Source organism: Passer domesticus, chromosome 14 (assembly GCF_036417665.1).
Source record: "Passer domesticus isolate bPasDom1 chromosome 14, bPasDom1.hap1, whole genome shotgun sequence".
NCBI lineage: Eukaryota > Metazoa > Chordata > Aves > Passeriformes > Passeridae > Passer > Passer domesticus.
Window position 1 is genome coordinate 2,496,051 of NC_087487.1, and position 22,509 is coordinate 2,518,559.

Genomic DNA, 22,509 nt, shown 5'->3' on the forward strand with positions numbered 1-22,509 from the left:
CTAATTTATTTTCTGCATGAAAATGGAGAGATGTCTCTTGTCATTCTGTACAGAACCTGGGCATGATTCTGATCATCCAGCAACTTCACAGCCTAATTTTGCCAGTTTCAGCTGATTTCTTCTGATACTCTTTGATAGAAGGAAGAGTGAGAGCCTCACTCAGTCTTATTTGTGGTTGTTACACAAAACCTGGATAGACAGGGATGCAAATAAATCCAATCTTAGTTGTTATTCTCAGCAAAATATCAAGTGTGATAGCTGGAATGTCTTTTGTGATGGAAGAGATTTTGTTTTCCTATCTCAGCTTTCCAGAGATAGAGTGTTTGCTAACGTTTAACAACTGCCTGATGTCAGTGGAAAACTCAGATGCCATTTGACATAAGCTCTCACATTAATCAAGAAAAACGTAAGTTCTGAGAGGCATTTCTGCTACCTGAACAGAAATGAGGCTTGGGGTTACAGTGGAGGGTTGGAGATCATTCTCAAGCTGCTTTTTCTCCTCACATGCTTCAAAACAATATTTTCAAAACACAGCTGCTTTCCAAAAAAAGCATTTTCATGGCTTCACTGCATTAATTATAAAGGTAGATTTAAAATTTCTTAATCCCAGCAGTGCTGATGTCAAATAATTATTAGTGCTTTAAGAATCTGACGGAGAATATTTTGACTTGAGGGTAAAGGACTGAAAGGGAATGGTTTTATATTTATTGTGCTACCATAAACTCTGGTTTATGTGTCTCTGGGATTGACAGCCACTGCTGCAGAGAATCTGCAGATCACCTAAACTTTCTGCCATGCTGGCATTTATTTCTTCTCCCAAGAGATGACTTTGGTGTGATCCCTGCATATCCTTCAGCAGGATTTCATGCTCCCTGTAGAAGTAAGGTGTCACCCAGGCTGCTGCATTAAATTCCCTTCAAACCAGAAAGAGTTTGCTGGAATTGCTGTTTGTCTGGGAACCAGCCTGGAAGTTGTCTCCAGGATTTGTGCTTCTGCCATCAAAGTCCAGAGTGTCTCAAGGACACTTCAGTGCCACGAGGAAGGTGCTGAGTGAGGTGACCCTGCTTTTATCAGGGTGAGTGCTGTCTTCTTTTGTGGACATCTCACTGGTGGAGCAAAGCCATTATACCGCAGTAGAGTAGCAGAGATAGTAACAGTTGGAAAGTTTTAAAGGTATTACTGGACAGTGCACAGCAGACTCATGTTTGCAAGTGAAGTTCAGCACTGTTCTTATTAAGAAACAATGAGCTTTTAAATCTGTCTGGGTTTTTCATTCCATTCAAAGCCATCTGTACCTGTTCTCCAGTAAGCTGTGCAAGGTTTCTTAAAGTTTTATAAAGTAAAGTAGAATGCATTGATCTGAGAATTTCTTGTAAAACAAAAATGTATTCAGTGTTTTAGAAGGTTTTATTATTTTAAAGAAAAGTACATAAAAATACAGAGCACACACCTGACTGTACAGAAACAAACAATTCATCTGCTGGTCTCTTTGCCATTGGGTGTTGTGAATGCCAAATGTTTATGTGGATCTGAAAAGTAATTGGAGAAGTGCCAGGGAAGAAAGCTGTGATGGGCCATTACAGTTGGAGAGGATAACCCTTGGAACCAGAGAGCCCTGGAGCCAAAGGTTGCTGAAGGTGGAGAGGATAGCAGGGAAGTGTTTCATAGGATTTTCCTGCAAAAGGCTCCCAACAGTGGCCACTGCCCCCTCCTCAGGCTATCCAGGGAGGTGGTGGATGCTGAGAGAGGTTTCCCAGGCACTTCCTGGTGCTACAGAGAAGCAAAGCTTGTAAGCCTGGCTGATAAGAAAGTCTTAGTGCAGCTTTGGGGTGATATAAATAAGAAATGGGGAGGTAAAAGCAGGGCTGGAAGAATGCAGCCTGGCACAGCACATGGTGTGGTGGTCTCCCTCTTGCTCAGAGGAAACAGGACTCAGGAGACCCTGAGGAGCTTCAGGAATGTGCCCACTGGCTGATGTGGGAGGCTGAACTCTAAATAAATCTTTGGTCTGCACCTCTATGTCTGTTCATCAACTTCAATAACATTTTCTTACTCAAAATCCCATTTTTCTAGTTGCTTCTGTGAGTGATAGAAACCATACAGAAATGTATGTTGTATTAGCCATGTATAATATGCAGGAAATCAAATCAGGCACAAACCCAGGCACATCTTTATTAATATTGCAGTTTGAGGAGGGAGGGAGGGAAGCTATTTTATTCATGCTTTTTAAAGGAATGAATAAAATCCCTTTATTCATTCTTCTAAAATATCCAGACAACTCAAACCAAAAGAAGCTCTCAGCATATCATACCCAGCAGCTGGGGAAGTGAATTTTGCACACAGCACACACATTATCCATTCCAGCAGCGTGCACACCTTTATTCTCTGTCTCCTACCTGCTTTCATAATGAGCCTTCCAGAAGCAAGAACACATGTCCTGAAACAACTTCTGAGGGTTACTTAATTGCTCAGTGACCTTTTCTAGATTTGCCAAACCGCTTAAGCTCAAGCACCACTCGTCAGTATTTAATGTATACCATGAAGTGCCACTCAATTTTCAAATACTCAGTTCTGAACTTAGTTATTATTTCCGTGAAGAAGGATTTCCAAATTGCTCCCTGTTGGCAGAATGAAAGCAGATAAAACTGGGTAAATCCTCAGCTACCTGAAATATGCCAGGGGACAACCAGCAGGGTCACTTTGTCACACATATTGAACTCAGAATTTTCTCTTAAAATGGTTGTGAATTTGTGAAAATGACCTTCAGAACCAGAGGATCAGAGACAATGCTTGGGGGAAAAGTTTGCAACAGATGATGTGAACTTTCTCTCATTGAAACACACACAAAGCAATGTTGGCATGTCATAGTATCTAAGTGTTGTATCATATGCTCCTGGATATGGAAATGAATAATATTTTCTCCTGACCAAGGTCTCTGAAAAATGAAATAATCGAGAATTGACAGGTGAATATTTAAGTGTTTATCCTATTGCTGTGACCTCTGCAATTGGTGATCCCTGAGCAGAGTCTTGTGTTCTTCCATTCCATGAGCACTGCAGGATAACTGTGAGTTGTGATGTGGCAATGAGATGATGTAAAGCCTCATCCTTGCCAAAGTTCCTCTGGAACAGGCACCAGGAGGCAGCTCCCTTGCTCCCCTGACACCACCTTGCATTTTACCTGCACTGATGAACCCTGTTCATATCAGCAGTAGTTCATGAGCCACTTCATCCCCTCCTTGGATGGCAGAAGCTTACACACTCATGGTGTGTGCACAACATTTCCCAAAGTCCAGTTTGTGAGTCTGAGGGCTAGAAATACAACTTTGATTTACAACAAAGGTGAGAATATCTGTTAATGGTGTGACAGTAAGAACTGAGGACTTCAGCAAATGTTGTAGCTTTAGAATTTAATCTGGGTCATGTGCCAGAGTGGTCATGATACTTATTATTGAAGTGTATGGATATATTATTGCAAGGGTGAGAAGAACATTCCAGAAATAAATGTCTAGAAAGGGGTTAAATAGAAAGAAGACAAAATGCTCTTCTCTCTAAGCACTTCAAACTACTCCCTAAAGCTGTGAAGATCCAGAAGACACTGGCAAGTCATTGCTGGTTCAAGGGAACAAGCCAGGGTGCTCAGGTTCCAGCTGATAACTTTTCTTATATGAGAGAGTTTACAAATTCCATTACACCCATGTTGACTTCAGAATTGTTCTTGTTACCTTCCTCCACTGAAGTGCATTGCTTGAAAGTTGATAAAATAGCAAAAGTAATTATAAATTTGGCTGGGGGACAGACAGGAGCTATGTCTGCTTGGATCTGTGGCTGTTCAATATTCATTTTTCTTCTTCCTTTTGCACAGTGATAGGGAACAATTTATTTTTACAATTGTATTGAGATATTTCATAGATGCTCTCAGAGGAGCAGTTTAGTTGGAATCTTCTCTCTTTAGGAAGGTGGTGTTGCTCAGTTATTCATACACCAGGAAGAAAGGACTGCCCTGAGGAAGAGCACAGTTCAGGATGCAGGTTCTGAGGGTTCAGGACTCTGCTGGGAACATGCAGCCTGGTTTGGAGATGATTCAAAGTTCTTGAATGAAGTCATGAGTCCAGGGAAGCCCTGGCTGATGGCCTGCAGAGCAGGATGGATGGAGCAGTTTCTCTGGCAGGCATGGCTGTGGCCAGGGACAGCTGCTCCTGCAGGCTTTCATGCAAGTGCTGGGCTTGAAGCAGAGAGATGTGAGTCCAACAGAATTGAGGGGAAAAACTGCAGTGTCTCAAAGCTGCTTTGAGTTGGGGTTGGTAGGAATGATTCTTCCTGCTGGCTGCTGGGGAATGGTGGTGGAATCATGGTCCGTGTTGTGAGGAGTAGCTGGGGGTGTGTGCGGTGGACATTGCTGTTACCTAGCCAAGGTGCTGAAAACGTAAGAGCCTCACAGCAGTGAGCTGAGGGCAGGTACAGGCCGGGCAGAGCCAGCCCTCTCTCCAGTACACAGATGCCAAACCTTCCTGGAGGAGATGGCAGGGGGGAGAAGGGCTCCAGTGTTTGCTTGCAGCCAGGCACCTGAGTGAGGCCCTCTTGTGTGAGGCTGGCACTGACTCCTGCCATGATGTGCTGGGGTACTTTGACTCTGAAAGCACAGTCTGAAAAGGCTAACTTGTCCTGCCATGTACAGCACATGATCCGTCTGCTGAGCCACCTGGAAGGCCTCTATTTTTAGGCTCTTTCCTGGGAGCAGTTGTAACTTGAACTGACACATTGTTAGCCAGAAGCGTGCCACAGAGGCAGGAATATGTCCGGAGCCACACAAGCCACTGATTGTTAGCAGCACTGGCAACAGGGGCTTGGCAAGAGCCAGTTGGCTTTTTCCACAAAGCAAGGCAAGGAAAGCAGGCACACAGGTTTAACTAGGACAGGCCTGGCTTTCAGCAGCCCGAGCTGAGCAGCCTGGACAGGTCAGTCTGAGCTCAGAGAGGGGAGAACAATGAAGGACACCCTTGACCTGTGTGGGCAGAGTCCAGCCTGGCACTCACCAGTTGCAGTGTGGGCACACCCAAGTGCCTGTGGCCTGGAGTACACTGCTGAAGCCTGAGCTGTACATGGAAGGAATGAGGTTTTGGCTAACATTCTACAGAGGTTTTTCTTTTTTCTTAATTAAGACATCTTTTCCCTAGATCCTCACACTCATTCCTCACTCCCCAGCTGCTTATAGTCCATGGTCACAGAAGCTCTGTGACCTCACACAGGCAGTTCTTTCCACGGCCACTGTCAGGGTACAATCCCCTAATCTACAGATATTTCTGTATTTTCTTTCTATATGTTTGACTTTGAATATTGCTGTATTAAATCACACTCTATTGTGCTGACAGATAAATTGTTATTTATCACTTTGCAAACCTTTGTTCATTCCCACAAGGAATTGGCAAAGCTTTCCTATCTGTGGATCCTCAGGAAGTTAATTTGAATTACTTTGTGTGTTTCTTTGTGGGTGCAGGTGGACATTTCTGTTTGCTTTCTTACCAGTGTTAAATGTTGGATCCAGGGAATTTTAGTTCCTTTTTCCCAGATCAGTTTTGACAACTCCACCATGACAGATTTGATTGGAAATCTGATTTCCTGTTTGATCTTGCTGAGTTTTGAGAATAGGGAAGTGTAATTTCTGCCCCATATTCTAGTTCTACAAGAAGCCAGTGGTGAAGCTTTGCTAAGCAATATCCTGTACATTCCCAGGAAAGCAGAAGCACCCACAGGTGTTGAGCTCATGTATTACTTGTACAAATGTTTGCAGTTTAAGTGCTGGTTTTTATTAAACTGTAGGCAAGGGGCTACTTTGATTCCTCTCAGTCAATTTGCAGCATCCTTTCCTTGTTTGAAACACTGTCAGAATCTCAGTAGTCCATACCCTGCCTCTGAAAACATGCAGTCATTGAGTTTCAAATGATTTCCACTTAGCTTTCTGTTGGAAGGCTGTCAGACCAGTGTATTATCCAGCAATTGGAACTGACTGGAGTTTTTTTCTGTAATACTTCTCTGAGCAGTAGCAAGGTGAGGAAGCCAGCAGAATGCTGGTGTGTTTGGTCTCAGGCTTTTTGTGGAGCTGCTGTGTGTGCTCCAGATGTGCAGTCAGATCCAGGAAACAAGGACTGTGAGGCACTTCAGTGCTCCTGCTCATATATAAAATATATACACACCTCAGCTCACCAGCACTGCAGCTGCTCAGAACCCGGGGTAATTGTGGGACACACTTTGACCCTACTTGTCAAAACAATCAGTAACTCAGGGAGAGGATTTCTACCCAGGCTGCAGTATATTCCTGTGGGATATGGCAACTTCTCCCGTGTGTAATGGAGGACGTGATTAATTCTGACTGTGCTGACACAAGAAGGTTATTGAATAGGATTTCCTTGTGAATGGCACATCCATTCCCAGAAAAAAAACCATTACAGAGATGTCAAACACACTCCCATTGGATTCGGAACACCCAGCCCAAGGCTGCACAAAACCAGCTCAGGGTGTTCGTAATTAAAAGCTGCAGAGAAGCATCTGCAAACTTGTGCATTTCATAGTAAAAACGATCTGAAGACTTATTTATTGAAAGAAAAATTAACTCTGCAGCCTCCCTGAGTCTCCCCAGTCTCTGTGTTCTCAGCAGCAGTGGAGCTGTGCCTGCACTGCCTGTGGGGAGAGATGAGTCAATGACTTAGAGCTGACTGCAGGCACCCGGCTCTGGTCAAACAAATCACTGATGAGCAATGCATTCATCACTGTTACCCTCTGGAAAGGAGCCAGGGACCTTGACAGGTCTGGGCTCCTCCTGCCTCAGAGCGAGGTGCACAACATCCTGACATCTGACACCGAATCTGGGAGGTGGAGCTGCCTCCAGCTGACCTGCACATGCTTTCCCCCTACTGAGAGGACGCAAGAACCAGTGACAGGTATTACTCATGGTGCTCCAAGCACTCTGAAAGGTGTTTTGGTGCAAGGTAATGGATGTAGCATTCCCACTGAATTCCCTGAGATTTAAGTGTGCATTAATGCTGCACTGACAGCTCCTCTGGCAGCACTCACCTTGCTGTTGCTGCATTCAGCTCACTGCAGGCAGTGGAAAGATTTGCAGCTATTAAAAACCAGGCAGAGGAATTGTTACCTGTCTGTGAAGTTCTGAAATGCTCCTGTAGCATCTGTTGGAAAGCTCTGCCCATGACTCACAAAGGCTTCTCTCTTTTTGTTCTGGCAGGGCCATTGTGGTGGAGGGAGCAGTGTGTCCTTGGGGACGGCAGGGACAGCCAGGGATGCCATGGGACACTGTCCTGGTGCCACGAGAGAGGCAGGGACAGCAGCACAGGGCCCTGCAGCAGGATTGTGTCACTGCAGGACCCTTTGGACTGCCTGCTTTATTCTTGGAATTTCCAGATCTTTCCCTTGGAAGCAGCTTGTCATGGTCATAATACAAAAGGTGCTTGACAGAGCACGGGTCTCAAGTAAGAAAAACAAATTGATTGTTTGTGCCATCTCATGCATAGATAGGACACATTCTAACCAGAACATAAAGAGGATTCTGTGAAGGATCAAGAGATCCTGTACATTTTCCTTCCATAAGCAGCTTCAGGAATGTGGTAGGTCTGAGAATTTATTGATCAGCACCCTGAGTCCCTGCTGCAGCTTTCTAGGAGCATCAAGCACCTTAGGAGAATATCCATTAGGATATGGGATGCTAGTAGAAGTCTCATGGTTAGTAGAAGAATGATACTAAGATTAATAATTAATAATTAAGAATTAACTGTTAATGCACATTAATAAACTCAGTGCATAGAGCCATTGGAAAGGAACTAGTTCAGAAAGTTTTCTGTCCTCCAGTAGTCAAGAATTAGGCTGGGGGGGGTTGAATTTCAAGTACTTCTTAATATTTCAAATACATAAGTGCTGGGTATAACCTCCAGGTCACTAATTATTCAGTAGCCACTAATTAAACCCTATAAATGCATAAATCAATTAAATTATGTTATTATTTCTGTTGTTGTTAGTGTGAAATCCTAGAATCATTCTGTTACTTGCATAGATCTTACTGATCAGGTAAGTTTTTTTCCAAGTAAAAAGTTCATAAAATTGAATGTTATTTTCAGCGCTGTGCTTATTTTAGAATTTAATGGGATTCCGGGCAGCTGCCTGTTCTATTTATTTCTGCTTTTGTGTATTAATTGGTTATATCATTCCTTCTGCCTCTGAGGTCTGGAGGTGGAAGCTTTACAGCTTAATTAATCAGTGCTTTTGCTATATTAATGTCATTGTGGAATCTGGAATTGGATGGGGTCCTTTTTTCAGCAATGGTGAGAGCCATTTGTATGAAGCCTCTTTTCCAAGCGTGCTCAGCTTTGGGTTCCTGGGCTTAGCTCTGCTCTCAGGCTCACTGAGCAAACAGCCAGGAATCCATCCCAGTGTCAGCAGTGCAGATACTCCAAAATATCTTCCATTAAATCAGATTTTGAAGAATTCATTGATCCACATGCTGTGGTGGCATAAGGAATTCCAATTGCCTGGGGCCATCTGGAGAGGACGCCTGCATCATTTCTTCCATGAAAGCAGCAGCACACTTGGAGAAATCTGGTGTATTTTAAGTTTGCCTCTCTGGCTGAGCTTGTCAGCTGTGGCAGTTTAAATACAGCTCCTCCAAAAACATAGTTACATCCCAATTTTTTCTTTCTTTTTATTTGTAAGCATTTGGTCCTTCTTGAATGCAGCACCTTCCAAATTGAGAGTACAAGGTAAACATCACAGATTCATGTTGTTATTTTGAGCAGTGGCGGTGAAAGATAACTTTGTAGATGTGGAAAAACATGGAGTGAATTGTTAGGCAGACATTATTTAACAGGTTGTGTGTCTTTCATGTGTTTGCTGTTTAATGATCATTACACTTTAGACTCTTTGAGAGTTCTGCTTCCATATCCCTGTCTTGGTTTTGACAAGATAAAACATTGGACCACCAGTGCTAAGTTCAGCTTGAGCTAAAAGACCAAGTTAGAGGAATCAGTATTTGCTAGTAAAGGAGCACAAAAGGAAATGTTTATCAGACTCAGGCCAGGGGGGTATACAGAATATTGTCAGGGCTGGGTGGTACAATCTCACATACTTTATGGCTAATATATACCTCAGACAAACTCAAAAGAACCTCAAACGTGTCACTTTCGGTGGGGGGAAAAAGTGAAAATATATGGTGTAGAAAATGCCTTTTTATCCCAGTCTGATGATCAACAGGGTGCCTCTGTCCAAGACATCATCAATTATACCTTTTCCCCCAGAGCTGTTTACTGATCTATTTTCAGAGCTCTGTGTAGTAGCAACAACAAGAGGAAGAAGAAAGGCTCAGCAAACAGGCTGTTTCCCCTTCAGGTACAGAGCAGAGGCTCTATTAGTGGGAGGAGATGCTATTTTTGAAGCATTCCCACTGTCCCACTTATTCACTGGTCTCATCCATCCATGTACCTCTCAAAGCGCTGTAACAATGCAGGCAAGCCTTTGGCCAGATGTGCGTGTGCTGCTGTTTAATGGGCGTTGGGTGAGTGAGCCGAGAGGCTCCTTCCGTGTCAGCCCTGCCCAGCTCCTGCGGGACGGGACACAGGGATCCCGCGGGGTCCCTCTGCTGTGAAGTGCTGCTCTGAGTGAGGTAATGCCTTCTGAACCGCCGGGAAAAGTCCTTTATTTCTAACTGCTCTGATGAGCTGAGTGCCCCAAGGGCCACAATCCCATCGCTGTAATCCCTGCTCCAGAGCTGCGGGCAGTCCTGCTCTGGGGGCTCCGTGTTTTTGGTGGGGTGTGGGGCTGTTTGAACAGCTGAAGTTTGATCCAGGCTCTATTGTCCAACAGCTCTAGAAGCTGGAAGTGCCCAGAGTTCAGTGCACAAATCCTGACCTTTGTTTTCTCTGGATGAACTTAAGAGCAAAGCAAGCAAAGGGCTCCTGAGTGTGTGACAAACCATCCTCACAGATGGATCTGCTCTGGCTTTAAGGCAGGTTTGTTCAGGGACATCTTCCCCGGTGTGGGGGCTACACTTGAAATTTCCTTTGCTTAGGAACTGTCTAGTGCTTGGTTTGGAAACCGACCTGGTGTAACCTTGGGGGAGTCATGGAATTGCATATAACCCTATTTGCAAGTTTGGGATATTAAAATCCTCTTCTTGAAGAAGGGCAAGAAGTCTATCAAGTTCCCTAGGAGGCAGACTGCTGGGAAATGAGCATCATTGCAATTCACATGCTTGAGTGAGACATGAGTACAATTTGCTGTGAGCTCTGCAGCATGAGCAGCATTTTCTTCATTCTGTTGTACTGAGGTTTTATAATTTCATTACTTTAAATTGAATAGGACATGAAGGCAAATCCATCTATGGAATTGAAGCATACTTCAGTGCATGCACTCATGCTTTAATATCCTTAGACAAGGGCACATCCCGTTGGAAGTAGTTTGTGCTTATGTTGTGAAAAACTTAATTTGGGAAACTGAGGCATGCATCCTTCCGATTACTCACCTGCCTAAAAGCTTGTGCCTTCTTTTCAGATTATGCTCCCACTGAAAATGTATGGTTTTCATAATGATAAATATTTAGCAGCCCTGAAGAATTGCAGAATTTTGCATATTTATCAAATGATTCAAGCAGAAAACCTTGTCCTATCCTTGCATACGCTGCTCTAAAAAGGGGGAAAGTTTGCTTTCCATGGCTCATTCAGTTTTCAATAGGCAAGGCAGCTTAATTTGGGAGCAGACCTGAAATCATTTAGTGTTCTCAGTGCAGTCATTAGGTGCAGGCATTGGTTCTGGTTCTCTGCAGGAGGAGCAGTGTGAGCTGGCTTTGTTCTTGAGGCTCTGCTTGCCATTGCCATTCTCCAGTGGCTTTTTTGAGCCCTGTCCCAAATTCATGAAGCACACCTTAGCATATCCCCCACCCCAGTTAGTCCTGAGACCATCATTTCATTTTGTTACTGACAGTGAATTCCATGATGAATGTACTCAAAAGCAGAGAACTACAGAAGGTGATTATGGAAGAATTGCTGCTTCCATCCCACCCCTCTCAGGCACACACCCCTTGCCCTCACAAAGAGGTGAATTGCTGAAGGAGCAGGAAGAGCAGGGCTGTTCCACGGGGAGGTCAGCAGCTGAGGGAGCCCAGGCACAGGCAGGGCCAGCATCCTCCCCAGTGGATCACAGCACCTCAGCTGGGAAGGCAGGACAGGGCTGGTGACCATCACAGGTCCAGGAAAGTCAGAGAATTCAGGAACAAACATGGAAGCAGCAGAGCTCAGGGCAGGACTGGCTGCAGGACCGAGGATCCCAGCTCCACAGGCTGAAGAGAGAGCTGCCATTCAAAGATGAGTGCTCCCTTCCCTGTCTCCTCCTGCAGCCTGCCTGGCACTGGCAGTGCTGGGCTGCTGTTCCCTTCATCCCAATGACATGAATCTCCTGAAGCCAGTCACTGCCTGACCATCACAAGCAATTTATGGCAAAGCACTTCTCTTTTTTGCTGAAGTGTCACACCAAGGCAATTTGAAATGCAGGTTTATCTTCCTATTTCTTTAACTGCTGTTTCCTGCAAATTCACAGCACTGAATAAATGAAGAGCACACAGTAATAAATCACTCTTGTTGAGGCTGCTTGGTGCCCAAACACTGCAGCCAGAAAGAGATGTCACACCTTTGCTGCGGTGACAGTGGAGGCAGTGAAGGATGATGCTGCCCCCTCCCTCAGTGGCAGGCAGGAGATTCCAGCTATCATATCTCTTCAGCCCTTGATGTGTGCCAGCTGCCATTCATTAAACAGCACTGGAGAATTTGCATCTGATTTACTGACCAAAGACTGGGAGCCTTTTCTAAAGGAAACATTTTTCCTACCCTCCTTCACACATACGTGTGAGATATCTTTTCTTCCTTAATTCCTAACTATTTAATTTCGAGGCAACCCAAAAGCTGCCTTATTTCCTAACCACTTCTAGCATAATTCATAATTCACAAGCTCTTCAATGGACAGCTCCTGAGCTATCCTTTTAGACATGGCAACTTGGCTTTTCCTCCACAGGATACTTTGCTCCAGTTCAAGGCTAAATATTAGGCTGTTCCCCAAAATTTCCATGGGATGCTCCAGCTGAGTGCTGAGCCCTTTCAGTCTCACAGAGGAGAAGCACTACAGAGGTTGCTTGTTAAGGGAGCAGCCACATTTTTTCATTTGGTACTGTTTAGTCATGGGTCCTGTGCCTTGGGGCTGCCTGAGGGATTGTCTCTACAAAAGCTGTTTTAAAACAGACTTTGCATCAGATTTCGGAGAGTTAAAGATGATCTGGCAATGTTTAGTGCCATTACTGTTCTCTTTGTGCTCCCTATTTTAGCAGGTTCTTAGGAAGATAGCTTTGAGATAATCTCTCCCTAATCCTGCAGAAACCTGGTTTTTGCTGGGCTGCTGAGGGCTCTGCTGAGGAGAGGTTGCATTTGGGCTATAAATGCACTTGGCAGGATGGTCTTTCTACACCTGATGGACTCCTCCGGATCAGAGGGATGATCACTCTCATTCTCAGCCTCTTCTTTGTGACTCATTTTTGGTTACTGAGAACTGTCTTTGAAAGCAAGGGATTCTTCCCCAGTTAAGCCACGGTGGGTTTACAAACCTACTGGGCTTCCTTTTTGTTTTGATGGGAAATGAGTCCCACTTCTGCCTTCAATTCAGTGATAAGAGAGAAGGCAGCTGCCTGAGTTGCAGCCCATGTCCTCCAAAAGAAGCCAAACACTCTTGTGGAGGTCAGGACATTGAGTTTTGGACCAGTTTGAGCTGAACTACATCAGGACATTGAGTTTTGGACCAGTTTGAGCTGAACTACAGCTGGCAGCCCAGGAGCAGAGAGGTGCTGCATCTTTTTGTTCTCCCAAGACATCTAATTTTCTAGAAGAGGATATAAATATTAACAAATAATTGCTGTTCTGGTTAATAAAAGAAGCCATTTTCCATCATCCCAGGAGCGGGCATTGATTTTTGTAGAAATTCAGCAATCTCAATTCAGCAATCCAGAGAACAGACTTGTTCACTATTTATGACTTACACTGAATGGTTTTCTAAAAAATAGAGTCAGGGATTTGATCTTGAATGATTCATGGAAATCAGAAAAAAAGGTCAATCCCCAAGAAAGTCTGATAAGTATTTCAGAATTGCAGCAGCACCTTCCCAGACTGTATTCCTGGCTCAGTTATCATCTTTGAACTCTCCATTAGTCCCTGATTTCTTTCTGTCTTGCCCATAACCATCCTGACTAAATCCAGGGACAGGCAATTCCATCATTGTCTCTGTTAAGCTCCCAGCACTCGTTCCTGAGTTACCACAACAACAAGGATTACGTGACAAGCAAATGAAGAACCAGTCAGATAATGGAGTTTTTTAAATGGGGATTACTGGTGCTGAAGATGTAATGGCCTCTTTGATGCTGTTACTATCTATAGCACAAATCCTTCTCAGTCTTTGGACTATTGACCTGACACACTGAAAAGGCTCCTTTGCAGCCCCCATTGTCCGGAGAAAGGGAGAAGCTTTGAGCACAGACGCCTTCAAGGCACAGGAAAAACACAAGGCAAAGAGATAAGCTCGGTAATTTGAAAGCATTTGATTTCTTTCAAGTACAATCCCAGCGTTTTAGCTGAAACTGATATCCCGATTTTATCTGTGTTGCTTTTTCTCCAAGGTGTGCACTCAATACTTTGTAATTTCCAAAGATACTCTGAGCTGATCTTCCAGCAGCTTGCAAATCAGATCTGCTGGAAAGGACTGTCTGAGGAGCTTCTGGGGAAAAAGCAGTCCCTGACCCTTGGGCCCTTGTTCCTTTTGGGGTGTGTACAGGTCGGACAGCATGACTGGATATACACCTTTACTACCTAAGAATAAATAGCTGGATTTGGAAGTAACTGGGCTGATTGTTCTTGATTTGGGAGGTATCAGTTAATGGCAGCAGGATCATTTGCAGAAAGGGGAGGTTTTTTACTCTTTGTCCATAACATAATGCTGATTGTCTGCACAGCTGCTAATGTCCAGGGAAGCTGGACAAGCATCAGCCCTTTGCTCTTTCATCCAGAGAGTTCTGGGGATTTTTGCAAATAGATTATCAAGTTCATAATACTGGGAGGAAGTCGGGGATTGTAATGCTTCCTATTTTACAGGTCCAAGGTGAAATTCTCTCCTGCACTATGGCAGCATTGTGCTTTCTAGCAGAGTTGTGAAGGCTGCCTGCAGGAACTGAACAGGTGTAGCTGTGCTTCACACACACACTCCCCTGCTTGGGTCTCTGATTAGTCCCTGGTTTTGTGAGAGCTCTGTGGGATACCAGGCAATTAGCAAGTGTTGGACCAGTTTCAGTTTGCTGAGACTGAAAATATGTGTGCAAAAGAAAACTGAGGGGTGAGGCTGAAAGCTGCCCTGGTAGAGAAGGTGCCTCCCTCTGTTTTGACTCTGCTCTCAGCTGCATTCAGGGCCAGGCTCATGGAAACTCAGCACAGTGGGACTCATTCAAGTGTCTTCCGAGGACATCCTTGTCCTCAGTGTCCCCGCGAGCTCTGCCCTCAGGGCTGCTGTCCCTCTGTGTGTGCACAGGCCTCTGCTGATGCCAACACCTCTGGCAGGTGACACTGCCCAGGTTCACAGGGGCTGCTGCCTCCTTTCCCTTGTGCCTCTTCACAACTCAGGACTCTACACACTTGTCCAGAGCTTGACTTCTACACTGGCTTCAGAGCATTTTCCCTTCCTGTGCTCCAGTGCTGGATGTCAGAGCTGTTTCAGCATTTGTGCTCTGGTCTTTTATTTCCACAAGCCTTGGACGTGTCTGTCTGCTCAGCTGCACGGTTCATGGAGCATCAATACATCACTGGCAGGAGACTCCTGGGCTTTAGCCTTGCTGCCTTTCCTCCCTTCCCTTTCCCTTCTCGTGACAACACTCTGTAACAAACTGGATTGCCCTTCCTGTATTCAAACCCTTCAGCTTTTGGCACGTGGTTTTCAGGACCCCCAGTCATTGCTGAGTCAAGCTGTACATATTTAATTGTGTTAATTTAATCTTTCTTTACAAGTCAGTCTTTCCAGCTCCCTCATTACTTCTGTCATTTTTTCTGAACTGTCTACAAACTCTGTCACTAAGGAGTCCATGACAGAACACCATGTTATAGATGCAATTTCACCACAGTGACAAAGAAGAAATTTTGCTGTTTCCTGCTTCCTTAATGCAGTGTCACTGCAGAGTCTCCCTCGGAATTCCTTTGCTTTCTCTTCCCTTTTACTGATGTATTTTACTGAAAACTGACTGCCAGTTTCTCCTGAAGCCTCAGGTGTTGCCCAGGGTCACATATAGTACATGGGAAGTAAATTCAGCCCACTTGAGAAGGATGGTGGGCTTATTTGTCAGGATGGAGAGAGGTGCTGGTAGGAGTCCCCTGGGGCACAGCAGTTGAAACAGAATTCAGGTAATGAGTCACAGCCAGAGCTGAGAACACAAGACAGGAGCTCTGGTTGCTATTTTCTGCACCAACCTTTGCCCTCACACCCCAGGCCCAGAGGCTGGGGAGTGGCCCCTATCTGGAGTGCCTGCTCGGAGCTGCCCTGGCAACCTGAGCAGCAGCACTTCCACCCTGCTGTGTGTGCAGGCACACCCGAGCTGGGCACGGCGGGGTTATTCCCAAATGCAGCCACACACGTTCCCTGCTGCCCTGTGTGACCTGATCTGTTCAGACTGGAGCTGGTTTAGGTGTGATCTCTTCCAGAGGCAGTGACAGGGGGAGCTGTGGAAATGGAACGTGAGCTGACATCTCAGAGTGTCACAGCAGAGACTCAGTGTGGGTACATTGACCTGGCTTGGTGCTGAGGACACCCTGCCCTACACCTGACTGACTGTGTGGGCATGGCTGGAGCACCTTCCCTCCCTTGGCCTCTCTTTGCTCCCTGACCCTTCATCTAGAACATCTGCCCTCTCAAACAGCAGCTTGGGGACTTTTTTATGCAGTGCCTAAGCAGCAGGGGCTGGGTTTAGCTGGGTTTAGATTCTCTCAATCACTCTAATGAAGCCCATCACAACAGAACAAACAAAAGCAGAGCAGAGTGGTAACCCCTCACTAAGTTATTAGAATTGCAGCAGGACTAAATCCCACTCAATCTGCTAAAGACAAGGCTGGCAGCAAGGGAATTTCAGTAATGTAATATATTTATTTTTAAACAGGGAAAGAAGGGGAGCTGCAGGCCAGGCAGTCTCACCTCAGGACCCAGCAAGATGGAGCAGATCTGCACTACAGCAGATGCAAAGAGGTGATTGGTGACAGCCAGCGTGGCTTCTCTAGGGGCAAATCCTGCCTGACAAATGTGGTGACCTTCTGTGACAGGATAATGGTGTTGAGGGGTGAGGGAAGGACAACTGAATCATCTCCCTGGGCTTGCGCAAAGCATCACACACTGTCCTGCATGATGCCAGTCTCTGAACTGGGGAGACATGGATTTCATGGCTGGGCCACAGGGTGGGTAAAGAATTGGCTGGATGGTCACACCCAAGGAACTGTGGCCAGTGGCTCAGTGTCCAAGGGACCAGTGGTGTCCTTGGGTTGGACTGGGACTGGTGCTGTTGAACATCTTTGTCAGTGACAGGGACAGTGGCACCCTGTGAAAACCCCCAGCAGGTTTGCCAAGACACAGAGCTGTGTGGTGTAGGGTGTGTGGTGTGGGGTGTGGTCAGCCTGGGGACCTGGCACAGGTGCCCAGAGCAGCTGGGGCTGCCCCTGGATCCCTGGCAGTGCCCAAGGCCAGGCTGGACAGGGCTTGGAGCAGGCTGGGACAGTGGAAGGTGTCCCTGCTCATGACAAGATGTGGTTTTAACCTAACCAAACCATTCCATGGATCTGTGTGTGAGCTAACACACACTGGGACAGGAGTGCATGGCCATGAGTGCACCACAAGTAAATTTAAGCTGAAAAGTGGAAGAACTTCCTAAGCATCAAGCCAGGTATGTTCTGGAAGAGTTTCCCCCTAAGGAAGTTGGAGGCAGATGACATAACCTTTTGTACTAACTGTGAACACCCTTAACTTTAAAACATGGGCAACTAATGAAGTTTACAGACAGATTCCTACTCCACATCTCCCTTTCTCAAAGCCATGTCAGATCTTAATTTCCTTAGTTATTTTCTATCTTTAATTCCTACCAAGCATTTCCTTTAGTTAACCTGAAAAAGAATCTAAACTAATTTGTAAACCAAGCTGAGGTCAGATCAGAGGGTTCTACCTGTCCATTCTAAACTGAGAAGCTGTGGCTGCTTAGTGGGGATTTCTAACAGGATTTTTGTCTGAAGCACATTACCGTAATGGAGATAATTTGTTCCTTGATTGCAGCAGTCCACTTAAGGAAGTTTGCAGCTGAAGTGTGCAAGCAAATGCACCTTCTTCCCCACCAGCAGGAAGGGAGGCTGTGCTCCCCTGCCTGCCACCTTGGGTTTCTGCAGCTCTGCAGGCTGCGCCTGTGTCTTAACTAGGTCAGGCAATATGGGAAGTGGAACCTTAGCTGGTTATCACCCTCCAGAAAAGTGCTGGCTTGGGTTTCAGCACAAGCTGCTGATCCAACCTGTGGGGAAAATGACTTCAGTGGAAAAAGCTACTTTTGTGAAGGAACAAAGCAGAAGGGAATTTGAATGGACTTCAGAGTAGCTGAGAAACTCCACTTGGTACCTGCCTGCCTTTGTTCCGCTGTCCTTCCTGTGCATGTGCTCTAAAATCCATAGCAGAACAAGCTCCTTGGAGTGTAAAATGCCAGGAATTCTGCCTGAATGGATCAGTGTCACTCCTGTGCCAGTGGCATGGCTTTGACAGGGCTGCTGGATGCAAACACCAATCATGACTCCAGGCCCAGGCAACCCTTCCTTGTAAGAGGCAGCTTGGCAGCATCCTTTCCCAGGAGCCAGCAGGACCACGTGGCTGGCAGGCAGAACAATATTCCACAGACCCTGCCCAGGATGTGGATTGGGAGATTCACTCTGCATCCATTTGTGACCTTCCTTCACTGTGTCTTCACTGCTCTGTCCTTTCTCTGTGGTCAGATGAAGGCAGATCTCCGTGCTCCTTTGCAGCAGTCACAGCTGAAACCAGAGTCCTGAGGCTCCCCTGAAGGTACCATCTGATGGTGCCCAGGCAGAGCCCAGGACACAGTGTTCTGCAGGGCTTCCAGGCCTGCTTTCTCCTTCTTTCCTGGCAAGGAGTCCCTTCCTGGCATCTCTGCCTCACCTTGCTGCTCTGTGTGTCACAATGAGCCAAAGGTTACTGCTGCTCCAAGGGGGGAGCTGCATTTCCCCAGCCACCTCCTACCCTCTGCTGCTTTCCCTGCCTCTGGCTCTCAGCAGGGCTTTACAAACTCAGGGAGTCTTCTAAGCTCTCAGGCAGCTAAGGAAGCAAAACAAAAAACTCTTACATTTTCTGGATTAGGAAATAGAAACGTTTGTGAAAGTTTCCAGAGTGCAAAGAAAAGGGAAGGGAGAGCAGAACTGGAGAGTGAAGACCACTTTCAGTATCTGCCACCTGGTAAAGTTGTAGTTCAGCTGTAGTTTCACCCTGTATTTTCTAAAACATTGGGAAAAACTGAAAAGCTGAAAACACAGAACCAATTTTCATGGTTCAGAGAGATGCTTCTCCTAAGGTTGCAAAAATGCCTACAGGATAATTATCAGAGACCACAAGCCACATGAATATAGTGTCCTTCATTTGAGGTAATTTTGGCAGAGTGCAGCCCCTAATGGTGAATATTCTTCTCCTTGGGTGGCATCTAGGCTAGAAAAAAAGAAGAATTAGCTTGTCCCAGTGGAACACTGTCAGAACTTCACCTGTAACTCTGGATGCAGGCTGTTCTTTCATGCTCCATGTTCACCCTGGAGAACCTTCTCCTGCTCTCTAGTGGTGGAAGCACAAAAAGGCCAAAAATGTTCTGCTTCTTCCCGGCCAGCTCTCACATTCACACCCCGTTGTTGCTGCACAGCCCCAGCAATGGTTGCCAGTTCCAAGCTGGAGAGTTCAGTGCAGTATATATCTGTATGCAAAGTGCTTCTTAGGAGTGTCAGAGCAACCCTTGTGCTGCACTCTTGAAACTTTGAAAGAAGAGTGAAGTCCTTGCCCAGCTCTGCCTTTAGCTCACTGTTCCATGCAGTAAAAGTGGCAATAGCAGAGAGGCTCCTTGGCTGCCTGACACAGTCCTTAAACTCACACCTGCAAACACACCTCTAAATAGAGTTGAGTCCAAACTAAATGAGAGGTGGATCTGGATTTTAAACATGCAAACATTTCAGAACAGGGTCCTGGATTATAAACTGAACAAAAAGTTCCCTTTAAGGCTTGCTTTAACACAGGCAGCTCAGAACAGATGAGTCAGTGCTGGAAAATTGCAGATTACTCTCTTATTCATCCCATCCAGTGGAAAATAAGGGATATAAACTTTTTCCTAGTCATCTGCTGACGTGTGAGTAACATGGTTTGATACCTGGACAGGCAATCCTCAGCTTAACTGCCTCAGTTGCTGAAGTATCCATTTTAATCAGAATTGCACAGCACCCTCTTCTGCTGAGAGGAGCTGAGCCGTGGAACTCCCTGGGCTGGCTCTTTTCCTGTCTCTGATGGGCATTTATACACTGAAGAGCAAGGTAAGTATAAAAACTCAATTACAGCAACCAGGGCAGAATCAATAAAGGAATGAGAGGCTGGCAGCTGCATGGATGGGGCTTTATCTCTGCAGCAGAATCCTGACACACGACATTACAAGAACATGGAGTGCTTGGATGAGTTATGAAGATTGATATTTATGATTATGACTTGCAATTGTGCTATTTAAAAAACCCACCTATTTGGTAATGAAAACCTGCTGGCAAGATCTGCTCAAAGAGGTGAAATTGCAGGAAGAGTAAAATCAGATCAGTAAATCAAATGCTCTAAATCATCAGTGAGACACACTACAATTAGGGCTGGATTCAAGCAGGCAGACTTATTGAATTGCAAGCATAAATCCATGGCATGCATGTACTGCCACTCCTTCTGGGAAGCACACTCTCACCTCCAGCATTCCAGACTGACCTCTGCCAAGGGCAGGAGGATAAGGACTGTCCCAGCATAGTGATTCCCATGGGCTGCAGTGAGGTTCAGTTCTCCAGAGGATCCCCATTTCCTTACCTCAGGCTCTTGGGGCACACAGGGGGATGGGGCACAGGGACCTGCTGGGGGCTCAGAGCCTTTGGCTGACTCTGCCTGACTGAAATGCAGAACAACCTTGGAACAGCAGGGCCTTCTCCTTTTCTGACTACAAACCTTCCCTCTTTTTTTCCTTAATCCCACTTGCTCTGTTTGACTTAAGAAGACTCCCAGTTCCTAATTCCAGTGCATGGAATCTGCAGCACAGCAGTGGAAGGTGCAGGAGCTCCTCTGAACAATGCAGTGCAGCTCTGGTGTGCTGCACTGTTACCCCTTTCCTTACCCACCCCAGAAAGACGTGATGTCAGGTGATGAAACTGCAGCCTGGGCTTTCCCTGGTGCCCAGGGCCACCTCCTCAGGACGTGGCTGTCAGCTGGGGATTGAGGAGACCCTTCCAGGGGCAGCTGCTCATCAGCTTCAGTGCAAACAAACCTGCCTTGGACTGCATTTAGGGAAATGCTTAACAAAAGCTGCTTTCAGCTCAGTGGCAACAGCTGGATTCTGCTTTTAAGAGGCAGCATTGAGCAAGCACAAGTGGAGAGGAATGGCTTGTTCCAGTGGGCTGATTATGGCACAAGGAGTTAGGAAATCCTGCAGTTTAGTTCCTACCACTGCTTTGCAAAGAGGCCTTGGTGAAATCTTTTGGATTCTCTCTAGTGAGCATCTTCCTTATTTCACCTCCTGTAGCAATAAAACTTGCTTCAGTGAACAGTCACAAAGGCTGGCAGCTTGACACACTACAAATGAGCCTTGCTCAGAAAATTTAAGCAGGGCATATGGTTTCCCTGGTTTAATTTTTAGTAGAGAGGAAAATTGTCCCAGGAGTACACATGGGAGTGATAATATCTGAGAATTTCCTGTTCTCACTGGAGGAAAACACAGATCTAAGAGCACTTCTTTCTGTTCCTCCTATTTCAGATCCTCTCTCCTTGTCCCTTTATAAAGAGGAATTAGAATCAAAGAGTGGATTTATGAGGAAAGAACCCCTCCAATTAATTGGGATTTTTGCTACAGAATGGTGAGGAATGATTTGAGAGTGCAGCAAGACTGTTACAGGTTTTGAATCCTGAGTCCAGCATTGATTTCATTGTGGTAATCTGGCCAAGGTAACCATTCTGCTCATTTGCCCTCCACAGAAACAGACACAAGGTGCTGAAGTGAATTTGTGCACCTACTCTGAGCAGCACCTTTGGTGCAAAGGAGCTATTGCAGAGGCTCCTTGATGTTCTTTGTGTGTATCCTGCAAAACTGCTGGAGGGAACTCAGTAAATGAATGGTTACTTGTCATCCAGCCTTGGGAATGGCTCCATCAGTTCTCCAAAGTGCCAGTTTATTACTCATTTTACTGAGCTACGAGGCATTAATAAAACATGAAGGCTGAAGCTGACTTCACTGCACTTGGAAATTCATGCAATATAATTACCCAGGCTGGGAAATCTCATTATTTTGCTTTCATTTTCTCCAGGAAAACAAACATTTTGCACCAACAGAATTTACTATTTGTGGGTTTCAGTTTGGATTCAGCATCCCATCACATTGCCATGCTCCCAGCAAGAGTCTGGCAAAAAGCAAAGACACAATCCCCAAGAATTCACTGGGAGTCTTCCTTGGAAGCAGACTCAAAGAGTGGTCAAATAGATCACTGCAACCAAACCCAGAATCCTGAATTCTGGGCACACAAACCTCTACAGGACAGGAGCTTGGATACAAAGGATCTACTTGGTTCCACTTGGGCAGGGTCAAAAGGAGTCCTGAGAGTTTCCAAACCTCTTGGACACCTTTGAAGAGTCATCAATAAATGGAATAGCAAGATCTGATTCATACTGCCCATTGGAAGTTTCAAAAGGCTTTGGCAAATCCATTTTTTGAGGAAACTGAGCAGCCAGAGAGGGCGAGGGAAGGTCCTGCCATGGGGAGACAAAGAAAGGGATGGAGCCCCACAGTAGTGCCAGAGGAGCTCCTTAGGGATTTGTGCTGCATGTAAGCAGTAGAGCATATTCACAAGTGACTCAGAAGAGGGTGTGAGCATTCTAGTCACTATTCCTGTTCATTTGCCTTTCCGTTTTCCAGGATTTAATATAGAAAAGAACATTATTAACATTTACTCTGGCTTCCTTTGCCACAAGAGCTGGGACGGACCCAAATTGATTGCAGATTCAAATCTAGTAGCTGGGATTGAGCTAAGGCAGACCTTTTATGAAAAAAAAAATCTAATCTTCTGCTTGAAATTTCCTGTGACAGAGAATCTACGAGAACTTCATCGTGTCAATCTAGAGGTTAGTTGCCCTCAACATGAAAAAT

The 22,509-nt window shown here is 45.6% G+C and overlaps 1 long non-coding RNA gene across 3 annotated transcripts; it reads left to right on the forward strand.

Moving 5' to 3' along the window:
- Nucleotides 1-2,866: 2,866 nt before the first annotated feature.
- LOC135280912 (uncharacterized) lies at nt 2,867-22,064 on the forward strand. Of its 3 annotated transcripts, XR_010347710.1 has the most exons (5): nt 2,867-3,341; nt 7,240-7,618; nt 16,222-16,307; nt 21,127-21,226; nt 21,674-22,064. It is a non-coding gene; the product is annotated as an uncharacterized LOC135280912 (long non-coding RNA). The 3 variants fall into 3 exon arrangements; XR_010347708.1 differs by lacking the exon at nt 21,674-22,064 and having other exon boundaries at nt 21,127-21,595; XR_010347709.1 differs by lacking the exon at nt 21,674-22,064 and having other exon boundaries at nt 7,240-7,483; nt 21,127-21,595.
- Nucleotides 22,065-22,509: the final 445 nt, after the last annotated feature.